Below are 14,225 nucleotides of genomic sequence, written 5' to 3'. Positions count from 1 at the left end.
CTTCCTCTTTTGCAGGGCCACTTCTCCTTAGGGACCCCAACACAACCAAGTCTCAAAATTGGACATCTGATATATGTGAAAAAGATATGTTTTCATTTATATGAAATGTGAATAGAAACTTACACACACACAAACACACACACACACACAGTGTCTCAGAAGTTCTGCAACAAAGAAATCCAGTTATTGTCATTGAACCCAGAACTCCCTAAATGTGTTTGACAGAGCAACTTTTTCTTGAGACAGATCTATAAAAATCTCTTGGGATAGTGATGTTCTATGGAAAACAATCTGGGAAATACTGAATTAGAGAACCATATGAGACATTTTATTATTAAAATGCAAACTCAAAGTGCTGAAAGTGTAGAGAAGAGAAATATCATTATGATCTAGGTAGGTGAAGAACAGAATCTCAAAGGAGGTTAGACTTTTAAAGAAATAAGTGGGGAAAAAAAACAGAACATTGTGATGAGGAGGGGGAGCTCAGATTATATCCCCCAAATTGATGATATTGGTTATTTGAAAGAGGAAGGCAAAGGTGTAGACAATGATTACTGGGGATTTTGACTTTCTAAGTTATACATTTCTATATTGTTTATGTACTTGTTTTTACAATAAATGTGGCTTATTCTTATAATCTGGAGACAGTTTCCTAAAAATAACTAAGTTTATTTATCAGATTAACCAGTGATGTATATAGCCCTTACTTCCACAATTATCCATATATACATATATGCAATATTTACAAACATAGAGATGTACAAATATAATATCTTGGCCAAAAATAATTGAAGCATCGAAGTCAACCTACATTGTAATCTTGGGCAGCACCTGTTGTTTATTCGTCTCTCAAGTGTGGCTGACTTCAGGGATGAGAATAAACAATGTGATCTCTTACTAAGCTTCCCTTTGGACTAGTCATCCAATTGGTATGTGATGACTTTATACCTGAAACTAAGGAGTTGAGGAATAAGCTGAAAATAGCCAACTTGAGTTTCCTAAGTACAGTTTGGCTTCTGTAAGAACTGTTTGGTTGCTCCTCAATTTCAGTGTATTTATTTTTTTAAGTATATTTATTTTAAAAGTGGTAAATTCAGGTATTACTTAATAATTAAGAAGTTACTTATGCCCAAACACAAGATATGTTTACAACCAAATTTGAAAGTAATTGAACTGATAACCCTGTAGACAAAGGAGCTGTCTTATAATAAATATTATTGTCAGCTTTCCCTCGTCTTAAGATTTGTTGAATCTTGAAAGAAGATATGCATGAACTTTGTGTTGGGTATATATAAATGTATACACATATATACATAGCAACGTCTAAGCACAATACAGGTGTAACATGTAAGGTTGGGCCAGGTAAACTTGCTGAAATTCAGTTGTATCTGACCTACAATAATGGCAATTTCATATGGTTGAACCTAATGATTTGCCTCAGTCATTAGTTAGTGACACCTCCTCCCTTAGGTAGAGTTTGCCAATTGTGTTGGGATGGTATTTTCACTCTTGTAACATTCCCAGCTTATATCAGAATTCCCTTCATCTTGCCTCCTCTACTTTTATATTATTCTATTCTGTCATTTTTCACCTAGATATGACTGGACAGATTGTTTACTTATAGCAGTCCCTATATGCTAATCCATTTCTTGGTCAACAAATTCTCAAACATCATTCCTTAAAGGTCAAAGAAAATCCCTGTGTTGAGTTCAGTATCATGTATATAGAATTAGTCAACTATTGCTGCTCTTTCCCTATTACCTATCCCTATTTCTGTTACTGTTGATGTTGTCTGGGAGTATCTAAACACTCCCAGCAATTCAGGTACTTAAGAGGACTGTCTGGATAATAATGTCTGATTATCTGATGTTAACTTCTGAACCTGTTGGCAGGAGTCCTAAGGCCTGCATAGAAGACTGGCTCCAGCACAAATGCTATCAAGAAAATATTCCCATTGGGTGCAGGTGGCTCATCCCTTTAATCCAAATCACTCAGGAGGCTGAGGTGGGAGGATTCCTTGGGGCCAGGAGTTTGAGACCAGCTTGGGCAACATAGAAAGACCCTATCTCTAAAAAAATAAAATAAATTAGCAGGGCATGGTGGTGTGCACTAGAAGTTCCAGTTATGCCAAAGGCTGAGGTGAGAGGATCTCTTGAGCCCAGGAGTTCAAGGCTGCAGTGAGCTGTAATCACACCACCGCACTCTAGCTTGGATGACAGAGAAAGACTCCATCTCTAAAAATACAGTAAAAGACAAAAAAGAAACTACTCCCACATAATTCAAACATGTTTATTACTATTTTGATTCCTATAGTTTATTCTTCCTTGCCCCTCACTATGATTACAGATCAAAATAACTACCAGCTTCAGTGGATTAAGTATCTAAACCTTGATATGGCTGACCAATAGTTTCATTACTTCCATGTGTGTATTACATATGCACAAGTATTCAATACTGATACAATAATCTATAAATAGAAAATTGCAATAATTTTCTATATGCAGTTTCAGTAGTACCAAAGCTAATTACCAGTTGAGAAGAATTTGACTTTATAAGAGGTACTAAATATGATCTAGTGAATTCTGTGGCAGACATTTTCAAGTAGAAACAGGGACAATCTCTTGTTATGGCTTCTTGATGGTGTCAAAGACTGTATTGCCTTTCTAGCTACTGGTAAAGAAATTCTCTAACCCCAACCAACAAGTGCCACGGCTCCTACCTCTGCAAACTGCTGTCAATCTGAAGGCAATCTGCCATGCCAGAAAGCCAGTTTTCAGAATCATCCTTCAGAAATCTAATATGGAAATAGTCTTGTAAAGACTTGCATTATCTATTTACTGGTGAATAGATGAATATTTACTTGCCTTAAATATAGCAATTAACCAATACAAGTCAACAATCATTGAGCTGCTTTTTTTTTTTCTTTATTTCTTCTGAAAAACAAAGAGAATACATGTGCAGAACACGCTGTTTTGTTACATAGGTATCCGTGTGCCATGGTGGTTTGCTGCATCTATTGACCCATCCCCTAAGTTTGCTCCCCTCACCCCCCACCCCTCAACAAGCCTTGATAGGTGCCGTTCCCCTCTCTGTGTTCATGTGTTCTCAGTGTTCAACTCCCACTTATGAGTGAGAACATGTGGTGTTTGATTTTCAGCTCCTGTGTTAGTTTGCTTTTTAAGAGCTGCTTCTTTGTATAAGTGCCTGGAGGTTAACACAAGTGTCTAGTAGGTGTTCAATAAATTTTTCTTCCATTAAATTAAAAGAAGTAAAATAAAGGCCTAATCTCAAGGGCACTATAATCCTCTCATAATATAACATTTTTATTTCATCACCTACATAATCGAATCCTATCTACACACAGCATTTACTAGACTTCATTTTACCAGTGAAGAAATTGAAGCTAACAGTAGATCAGAGATTTGTCCAACAGTTCCAACCTAGGAAGCAGTGAAACTAAACTAAACTCTAGGCCTTCTAATGTGTAATTCAATGATAGTTCTACCAAATCTCCCTGGTTCACTAAATCAAACTGAAAAGGAAACACTTTGGCTAACAGAGGAAAACCATAACCACATTCACTGATGTCCCAAATGGGTTGAAAAATGAGTCCCACTTTCTGTAATGAATGGCCCTCAATTAATAATTTATTGGTTATAGTTTATAGGGTTGTCATAGTCATATCACATTGATACGCCTATAAATGTTTTACCATTAGTAAAAAGAAAATTTCAAGATTTGGGAGTCATGGGAAATCTTTGCATCTTCCTCTGAATTTACTGTGAACCTAAAACTTCTCTAAAAAAACCTAAGTCACTCAAAAGAAAAATATGGGCCAACAATAGTTTTTTAAAGATGCCATGGATTTTTTTGTCAAGCATTTTGAATTTTTCTTTTACTGGAGGGAAAAGATTTTGTAGAAATCCTTTGAAAGGCTGAATTATTATGGAAAATAATTTTGAACTTCAAGAACATTAAATTGCTTTGTTTCCCAAAGCTTCGTGGCAAAAAAAAGAAATGCTCTGGAAAACTTTTCAAGCACTTAGAATTTTACAGTGATGTAAAAGTTGTCTGACACCCATTATGGGTAATAGTACCTGGTTAATTTTCTGTTGCTTTTCTTTGAATTACGGTTTTCCACCAAGCAACATTAAACGGGGAAGACAAAGATCAAATACTCTTCTGATCGACTGATGCTCATTTTATCTAATATAAATGACAAAAATGGAATAGTGAAGAACAGAAACAGTTTTTCTGTCACTTGCAGATTGGTATTGGGAACTTGGTTCTGCCAAAGAAATTATGAAATATGTAACATCTCTATCTGCCTCTATTTTTCCTTTGGTTATTTTTGTATTTAAAGAGACAAAAACATTCAATAGTGTACAAAAATTTTTCCCACGTTTTAAATTTATTTTTGAATGATAACCTTTAAATTCACAATAAGTTCTGACATAAAAGTACATTTATGATGGGCCCTTTATCATGAGGACTTGAGTAGGAGGAGACATACGCTGAAAACCTTGCTGAGGGAGAATTAACATTATCTTGCCAGATGAGAGGAGAAATCACATTCTAGCCCTTCGTAATACTCTAAACCAAGGGTTAGCAACCTGTGGACCAAATCCAGCTTTCCACTTGTTTTTGTAAATGAAGTTTTATTAGAACATAATTACACCTATTCATTTACAGTTTATAGCTGCTTTTGCACTACAACTGCAGTGCTGAGTAGCTGCTAGAGAGACCACATGGCTCACAAAATCTAAAATATTTACTATCTGGTCCTTTACAGAAAAAGTTTGTCCACCCCTGCTATAAATCTTTCTCTCTTCCCTTCCTCTCCTACAGATGGCAATAACTAGTGGCACAAAAAAAAAAAAAAGAAAAGAAAGAAAGAAAGAAAGTCTAGACTCTCTTATGGCAAGAAGTGGAAAATAACGCATTTTTTTCTGGATTGTGCAGGTGATACTTCTGGAACCCTGCCAGCCTCGTGCATTTTCAAGGGCCCAGGAATCGGAAGCCATTTCTGACTCTTTGACAGCATAGCCCTCCTCCCACTACCCTCTAAATAGAAGCATTGACATCAGAGTATCCTAAAACAACTGAATATGGGACATGTTTATTTAGTGCATCCCTGTCAGCTTACTAATTAGAAAACTGAGTTATGTTTCTCTTTTAAAAAATAGGACAGGTGCCCATGAAAACTGAAAATTTAGGGCAAACTATCTATGCTAATAACACTTTCTACTTTTTTTTTTTTTTTTAAGATGGAGTCTTTCTCTGTCATCCAGGCTGGAGTGCAATCTAGGCTCACTGAAACCTCGGCCTCCTGGGTTCAAGCAATTCTCCTGCCTCAGCCTCCTGAGTAGCTGGGACTACAGGTGCATGGCACACCCAGCTAATTTTTTGTATTTTAGTAGAGACAGGGTTTCACTGCGTTGCCCAGGCTGTTCTCAAACTCCTGAGCTCAGGCAATCCACTCGCCTCAGCTTCCCAAAGTGCTGGGATTATAGGCGTGAACCACCACTCCCAACCCTAACACTTTCTACTTTACATCTCCCAATGCCATTTAATATGTTTTAGTTTCAACTATGCACCTAAAACAGTAATAACAAAATTTAAGTAAACATCTCTAGAACTTTCAGTGAAGAATAAAATATTATGTTAGGTAAAGCCACATTTTTGTCTTTCTTTTTATCATCCTAATATGTTTCTATCTACATAAAATCATCAACTTCAATTGTTTTGGTCACAAAAAAAAAAAAAGCTTGATGCTTATCTATATATAGCAGCAGCAAGAAAAAACATACCTTTTTTCTTTACTTACCAGACCCCAGAGGAGTGACTACAGCTTTAAAGCTAACTGTGAATATATTTTTGGAGAGAGGAAGTTTGTGTTGTCTAGTGTCCATCGCTTGCCAACTTTTCTGATCTATAAAATACTCCAGTGACTTCACACACTGATGCTGGCTTTCAGCTTTCTTTTAGCTCTGGTCACCAAGAGCAACAAGTGCCATTGTAGGTCAATCCCTAGCGAAACATCTATCTTCTCTATTCCTTGGGCAGGTACTTTCATGTGTAGTAGTTTCAGAGTTTATGGTTATTACTCTCTGGAGACCATCTGTCTGCTGGGTTTATTTTTTCCTGATGTTGTACCACATCATAAAGTCTACTGCCAAGAGTACTTTACTCAAGAAGATTTTGTTTTCTGCTGTTTTAGTCACTTCACTACTTTATTTCTGTAGGCCAAATCGAGTGGAGAAAATCAGTAGCAATTCCTCACTCCATAGGCCCTATAGCATAACCTGGCTCAGTTTGGTTGCAAATTCTTATTTTGTGATTGCTTTAAAACATTCTCTCACACAAGAAGTGATGGGTCCTCTTGTATATATGTGTAACAAAGAGCTGCACTGAGATTTTCCATGAAATGTAAATGCGCTCAGAAAGCCTTTCCAGGTTTTTTAAAACAAGTGAATTACGTAGGTCTAATCAGTTGAAAGTAACCAAAATTCATAATTGATTTTTATTAGTAAATATAGTACTTTGAAATAGATTTTTATGCTGCATTACCCATGGTTAACAAAAAAAATAGCTTTTTGTTTCCAGGGAAAAATAAGTTTAAGCTTATTTTTATCCTTTCTTACTGTAGTTCCCAATAATCATATTTAAATAAATGTACTCCAGAGTTTCTATTTTTCATTTTCAGATAATATAATGGTTATTATCATATAGTCATAGAAAATTGCAGTGATTAAGTTATTATTTGCCTAATAAATTTACAGCCTTTTTATGGAAAAATGATTCCGGCCAGACAACTGTTGTCAAACATCTTTTAATGTGTTTTCAACCTTTGTCATAGCTCACTTTCTTGCATAAACAGAGCCTTCCAAACAAAGCATGGAAAATTTAATCCACATAGATTCATATTATCACAACTATTACATTGGATTATTTTCCCCAGTGTCAGCATTGACATTAATCTCTTGAGAAGATAACTTTAAAAGGAACACTCACATAGATTTTACAAATGTCTCTTCCTCACCCTTACAAATAACTTTTATTTCATTCACGGCTATAATTAGCACTTCCTCTAAGGCAGCCCTTTTCTCGGTTGTGGATGGGCACACTGTGAATTCATTAGCATGGTAGCCAGGTCAGCAGAGTCATTAGTGGTCATTTTAATGATGACTTGGAATCCCTGCCTGGTCAATTTAACTGAGACTCATTCCCATGTACTGACTGCAGCCAAGAAGCTTCACAATATTACCCATTTATTTAGGCAGCTTCAAATAGTTTCCCAGGAACTGGAGTAACAAGAGGCTGAATGCAGACGTCTGTATGTCAAGAAGTTTCCATGACTAGTGAACCTTGAGCACTTCTCTGTACACATTCAAACCCAACTCTTACGTTCGTTCTTCAAATGGGTTTGCTTAGACCAAGCCTGATTACTTGAACACCTTAAATTTTGCTGGGTATTGTTTCATGTTTTACATTTATAAGTGTTTTGCATTTTAAGCAGGGATTTTATATAAAAAACCAACATAATTCATTATCATAATTGTTATCCATGTTAGTGAAAACTTGTAAAAATTATGTAGCAATTATTTGTCAATTGGGATTTTTAACTCTATTTGGTATTTATTTATTTATTTATTATGTTAAAATATAGATTCTCATTTTGAGGCTATCTCATTTTATTCTTAAAACAATGCTAGAGGAGAGGTAGTGAGGATGTGGAAAGGAGGCCATGTACCTGGGACACAAAGAGTATGAGCTTGGGGATCAGCTGACATCTGACTTGCAGACTGTGGCAGGGGAAGTAGCACGCAGAAGCATCAAGTTTCATTATTATATCACGTTATTATGTTACAGGATGATATTGTGCAGGAAACAGAAACCAGGTGGACCTGCCTAGAAGGTCTACTCTGGAGAAATGGAAGAATTAATGTTCTAGTGAGGATCTTAAAAGCCAGATGAATGAGTTTGGGTGTGATAGCAAGGTAAAGGAACCATAAGTTTTAAAACAAGGAATTGGCATAATAAAAGCAGTTCCATAGAAAGCAGGGGCCGGAAGGCCTATGCAGGCTGAAGTCCAAATGCACCATTGCTTTGGCTTGATGACTTTAGGGATTTGGGAATTTCACTTACAAATTCAATAAATGTCACCTCTTCAGTGAGAGAGACCTTCCATGACCACTCTGTCCATAAGTTCAACTCTCCCCACTTCTGCATCCTATTCTCTTTCTCTGCTGTTTTTGTCTCCTTAGCAGTTATCACTTTCAAATACAGTATGCATTTTATTTAATAAAACGTTGTTTATGGCCCATCTTTCCTGCTATAATGTAAGTTCTGTAAGGGCAGGGATTTTTGTCTATTTATTCACTATTATACCTTCAGCACCTAGAACACTGCCTGGCACATAGTAGCCCCTGAATACTACATGTTGAATGCGTGAATGAATTGATTAGTACCAGTACCTATTCTTGATACTGGAAATAAAGTAGTAAATAAGAGACAAAAGTTTTCTGCTCTCATGGAGGGTACATCTTAGTAGAGGATACCAAAATAAACCGAGCTGTAATTCCAAATGGTGCTGTTTGCTCAGAGGAAAATATAACAGAGTTAACAAGAATATAAAATATCAAATAAATGCTCTCCTGTTGCACACATTGAATATCTAACAGTCAAAAAGGCTGTTTTTGTTTCCAGTTTTGAATTCATTATTCCTGAACGATATACACTGGTTTTTTATCACAGTTATTTTTCCTGGAAAAGAAACAGAAACAGTTTGCAAAAGCAAGAACCTGACTGTGATAGATTTCTAAACTGTAGATATTCCATTCAGCAAGATCATTCCCAGCAATTCCATTCAGCCATGAACTGCATGTCCCATCTACCAGGATGAAAAACATCCTTTTCAACTGCCATCAAAAAGTAGAGACTTTTTATTTGTTTTGACAGGCCAATATCTATTTGGTTCTTTCCACACTGAGTGAGTGTCTTCAAGAAACTCAGACTTCTGATAGGGACTCAGGGATGAGGCAACAATTAAGAAGAGTCTGGACTTTCCCATTCCAAGGCCTCTTCTCAAGGCAGTTGTGATCCTTTTAAAAAACCCAGACTGAAGTAAGTGTACAGAATAAGTACATAGATAAAGAAACACAAAAGTTAGGAATACAATTATTTTTATTATTATACTTTAAGTTCTAGGGTACATGTGTACAACGTGCAGGTTTGTTACATATGTATACATGTGCCATGTTGGTTTGCTGCATCCATTAACTGTCATTTACATTAGGCATTTCTCCTAATGCTATCCCTCCCCCATCCCCCGACCCCACAACAGACCCCACTGTGTGATGTTCCCCTTCCTGTGTCCAAGTGTTCTCATTGTTCTATTCCCACCTATGAGTGAGAACATGTGGTGTTTTTTCTTTTTCTATTGATTGGAATAGTTTCAAAAGGAATGGTACCTGCTCCTCTTTGTACCTCTGGTAGAATTCGGCTGTGAATCCATCTGGTCCTGGACTTTTTTTGGTTGGTAGGCTATTAATTATTGCCTCAATTTCACAGCCTGTTATCGGTCTATTCAGGGATTCAACTTCTTCCTGGTTTAGTCTTGGGTGGGTATATATGTCCAGGAATTTATCCATTTCTTCTAGATTTTCTAGTTTATTTGTGGAGAGGTGTTTATAGCATTCTCTGATTGTAGTTTGTATTTCTGTGAGATCAGTGGTGACGTCCCCCTTATCATTTTTTATTGCATCTATTTGATTCTTCTCCCTTCTTTATTAATCTTGCTAGTGGTCTATCAATTTTGTTGATCTTTTCAAAAAACCAGTTCCTGGATTCATTGATTTTTTGAAGGGTTTTTTGTGTCTCTATCTCTTTCAGTTCTGCTCTGATCTTAGTTATTTCTTGCCTTCTGCTAGATTTTGAATTTGTTAGCTCTTGCTTCTCTAGTTCTTTTAATTGTGATGTTAAGGTGTCGATTTTAGATCTTTCCTGCTTTCTCTTGTGGGCACTTAGTGCTATAAATTTCCCTCTACACACTGCTTTAAATGTGTCCCAGAGATTCTTATTGTGTCTTTGTTCTGACTGGTTTCAAAGAACATCTTTATTTCTGCCTTCATTTCATTATTTACCCAGTAGTCATTCAGGAGCAGGTTGTTCAGTTTCCACATACTTGTGTGGTTTTGAGTGAGTTTCTTAATCCTGAGTTCTAATTTGATCACACTGTGGTCTGAGAGACAGTTTGTTATAATTTCTGTTCTTTTACATTTGCTGAGGAGTGCTTTACTTCCAACTATGTGGTCAATTTTGTAATAAGCGTGATGTGGTGCTGAGAAAAATGTATATTCTGTTGATTTGGGGTGGAGAGTTCTGTAGATGTCCATTAGGTCTGCTTGGTGCAGAGCTGAGTTCAAGTCCTGGATATTCTTGTTAACCTTCTGTCTCATCGATCTGTCTAATATTGACAGTGGGGTGTTAAAGTCTCCCATTATTATTGTGTGGGAGTCTAAGTCTCTTTGTAGGTCTCTAAGGACTTGCTTTATGAATCTGGGTGTTCCTGTATTGGGTGCATATATATTTAGGATAATTAGCTCTTCTTGTTGAATTGATCCCTTTACCGTTATGTAATGGCCTTCTTTGTCTCTTTTGATCTTTGATGGTTTAAAGTCTGTTTTATCAGAGACTAGGAATGCAACCCTGGCTTTATTTTTTCTGCTTTCCATTTGCTTGGTAGATCTTCCTCCATCCCTTTATTTTGAGCCTATGTGTGTCTCTGCACCTGAGATGGGTCTCCTGAATACAACACACTGATGGGTCTTGACTCTTTATCCAATTTGCCAGTCTGTGTGTTTTAACTGGGGCATTTAGCCCATTTACATTTAAGGTTAATATTGTTATGTGTGAATTTGATCCTGTCATTATGATGTTAGTTGGTTATTTTGCCCATTAGTTGCTGCAGTTTCTTCCTAGCATCAATGGTCTTTACAATTTGACATGTTTTTTCAGTGGCTGTTACCGGTTGGTTGTTCCTTTCCATGTTTAGTGCTTCCTTCAGGGTCTCTTGTAAGGCAGGCCTGATGGTGACAAAATCTCTCAGTATTTGCTTATCTGTAAAGGATTTTATTTCTCCTTCACTTATGAAGCTTAGTTTGGCTGGATATGAAATTCTGGGTTGAAAATTATTTTCTTTAAGAATGTTGAATATCTGCCCCACTCTCTCCTGGCTTGTAGAGTTTCTGCCGAGAGATCCGCTGTTAGTCTGATGGGCTTCCCTTTGTGGGTAACCCGACCTTTCTCTCTGACTTCCCTTAATATTTTTTCCTTCATTTTAACCTTGGTGAATCTGACATTATGTGTCTTGGGGTTGTTCTTCTCAAGGAATATCTTTGTGGTATTCTCTGTATTTCCTGAATTTGAATGTTGGCCTGTCTTGCTAGGTTGGGGAAGTTCTCCTGGATAATATCCTGAAGAGTGTTTTCCAACTTGGTTCCATTCTCCCTGTCACTTTCAGGTACACCAATCAAATGTGGATTTGTCTTTTCACATAGTCCCACATTTCTTGGAGGCTTTGTTCATTTCTTTTTACTCTTTTTTCTCTAAACTTCTCTTCTCACTTCATTTCATTAAATTTGATCTTCAATCACTGATACCCTTTCTTCCACTTGATCAAACAGGCTGTTGAAGCTTGTGCATACCTCACGTAGTTCTCATGCCAAGGTTTTCAGCTTCATCAGGTCATTTAAGGTCTTCTCTACACTGTTTATTCTAGTTAGCCATTTGTCTAATCTTTTTTCAAGGTTTTTAGCTTCCTTGCCATGGGTTTGAACATCTTCCTTTAGCTCAGAGAAGTCTGTTATTACTGACCTTCTGAAGCCTACTTCTGCCAACTCGTCAAAGTCATCTCCATCCAGCTTTGTTCCATTGCTGGTGAGGAGCTGCAATCCTTTGGAGGAGAAGAGGTGCTCTGCTTTTTAGAATTTTCAGCTTTTCTGCTCTGGTTTCTCTCCACCTTTGTGGTTTTATCTACTTTTGGTCTTTGATGATGGTGATCTACAGATGGGGTTTTGGTATGGATGTCCTTTTTGTTGATGTTGATGCTATTCCTTTCTGTTTTTTAGTTTTCCTTCTAACAGTCAGGTCCCTCAGCTGCAGGTCTATTGGATTTTGCTAGAGGTCCACTTCAGACCCTGTTTTCCTGGGTATCACCAGCAGAGGCTGCAGAACAGCAATATTGCAGAATAGTAAATATTGCTGCCTGATCCTTCCTCTGGAAGCTTCATCCCAGAGGGACATCTGGCTGTATGAGGTGTCAGTCGGCCCCTACTGGGAAGTGTTTCCCAGTTAGGCTACATGGGGGTGAGGGACCCACTTGAGGAGGCAAGTGTGTCCATTCTCAGATCTCAGACACCATGCTGGGAGAACCACTGCTCTCTTCAGAGTCATCAGACAGGGACGTTTAAGTCTGCAGAGGTTTCTGTTGCCTTTGTTCAGCAATGTCCTGCTCCCAGAGGTTGAGTCTACAGAGGCAGGCAGGCCTTGTTGAGCTGCGGTGGGCTTCACCCAGTTTGAGCTTCCTGGCCACTTTGTTTACCTACTCAAGCCTCAGCAATGGTGGATGCCCCTCCCCGAGCCAGGCTGCCGCCTCACGGTTTGATCTCGGACTGCTGCGCTAGCAGTGAGCAAGGCTCCATGGGTGTGGGACCCACCAAGCCAGGCACGGGATATACTCTCCTGGTGTGCCATTTGCTAAGACCATTGGAAAAGCCCAGTATTTGGGAGGCAGTGTCCTGATTTTCCAGGTACAGTCTGTCATGGCTTCCCTTGGCTAGTAAATGGAAATCTCCCAACCCCTTGTGCTTCCTGGGTGAAGCGATGCCCTGTCCTGCTTCAGCTCGCCCTCCATGGGTTGCACCCACTGTCCAACCGGTCCCAATGAGATGAACCAGGTACCTCAGTTGGAAATGCAGAAATCACCCATCTTCTGTGTTGATCACGCTGGGAGCTGCAGACCAGAGCTGTTGCTATCTGTCCATCTTGGAACCAATCCCAACAATTTTTTTTAATAACAGTAAAAACAAGAAATGTGAAGCCCCAGAGAAGGCCTGTAAGAAGAGCAAGAAGTCAAGCACAGTGGCTCACACCCGTAATACCAGCACTTTGGGAGGCCAATGCAGGAAGATCACATTAGATCAATAGTTAGACCAGCCTGGGCAACACAGTGAGACTCTGTTGCTACAAAAATGTTTGTCTAAATAACCGGGCATGGTGGCATGTGCCTGTGGTCCTAGATACTTGGGAGGCTGAAGCAGGAGGATTGCATGAGCCCAGATGTTCAAGGCTGCAGTGAGCTATATGATCTGGCCACTGTACACCAGTGTGGGCAACAGAGCAATATGTTGTGACACATGCACCAAAAAAAACAGAAGCCAGAAAGAACATAGGAATAAACCAATCTTGTTCACACAGCAATTCTCCAAAGAACTCAGATTTTTTACTCTGTGTTTTTAAATATTGAGAAAATGGAAGACATGTAACTAACAGCATATTTTTAACAATTTAAAAAACCACAGTCATCAAGAGTAATTTCAAATGAGCTGAAAGCCAGATAAACCACAACATTCCCCTGTCCCCAAAAAGGACTTTTTAAAATTACAGGAATAGAGAAGAAATAATCCTACTTGTTGGTGGTCAGTATTGTTACATTAACACCAAGAGATCAGAGCTATTAAAATCCTAACCTATTCTTAATTTTCCATCAAAAAGCCTGATTTTCCACCACAAAATGCAAATGAAAACCACAATGATATTTCATCTCACACTAGTCAGAACAGCTAGTATTAAAAAGTCAGAAAACAACAGATGCTGGTGAGGCTGTGGAGAAAAGGGACCACTTATATACTATCAGTGGGAAGCTAAATTAGTTTAGCTACTACAGAAAGCAGTTTAGAGATTTCTTAAAGAACTTAAAACAGAGAGCTACCATTTGACCCAGCAATACCATTACTGGGTATATACCCAAAGGAAAATTGATCATTACACCAAAAAGACACATGTACTCCTATGTTCATTGCTACACTATTCACAACAGCAAAAATATGGAGTCAACTAGCTGCCCATCAATGGTGGATCGGATAAAGAAAATGTGGAGGCCAGGTACAGTGGCTCATGCCTGTAGTCCCAGCACTCTGGGAGGCCAAGGCAGTTGAATCATG

General features: G+C 38.1%; 1 protein-coding gene across 11 annotated transcripts in view; it reads left to right on the top strand.

Annotated features, from left to right (window-relative positions):
* The window catches only part of KCNQ5 (potassium voltage-gated channel subfamily Q member 5), a 567,701-nt gene that overhangs the window by 335,495 nt on the left and 217,981 nt on the right, over positions 1-14,225 (top strand). The gene's annotated exons all lie outside the window — the stretch shown is intronic.

The sequence above is a fragment of the Macaca fascicularis genome, chromosome 4 (genome assembly GCF_037993035.2).
Source record: "Macaca fascicularis isolate 582-1 chromosome 4, T2T-MFA8v1.1".
Lineage (NCBI taxonomy): Eukaryota > Metazoa > Chordata > Mammalia > Primates > Cercopithecidae > Macaca > Macaca fascicularis.
The sequence above is the reverse complement of the archived record's forward strand: the minus strand, read 5'-3'. Positions and strand labels throughout refer to the sequence as shown.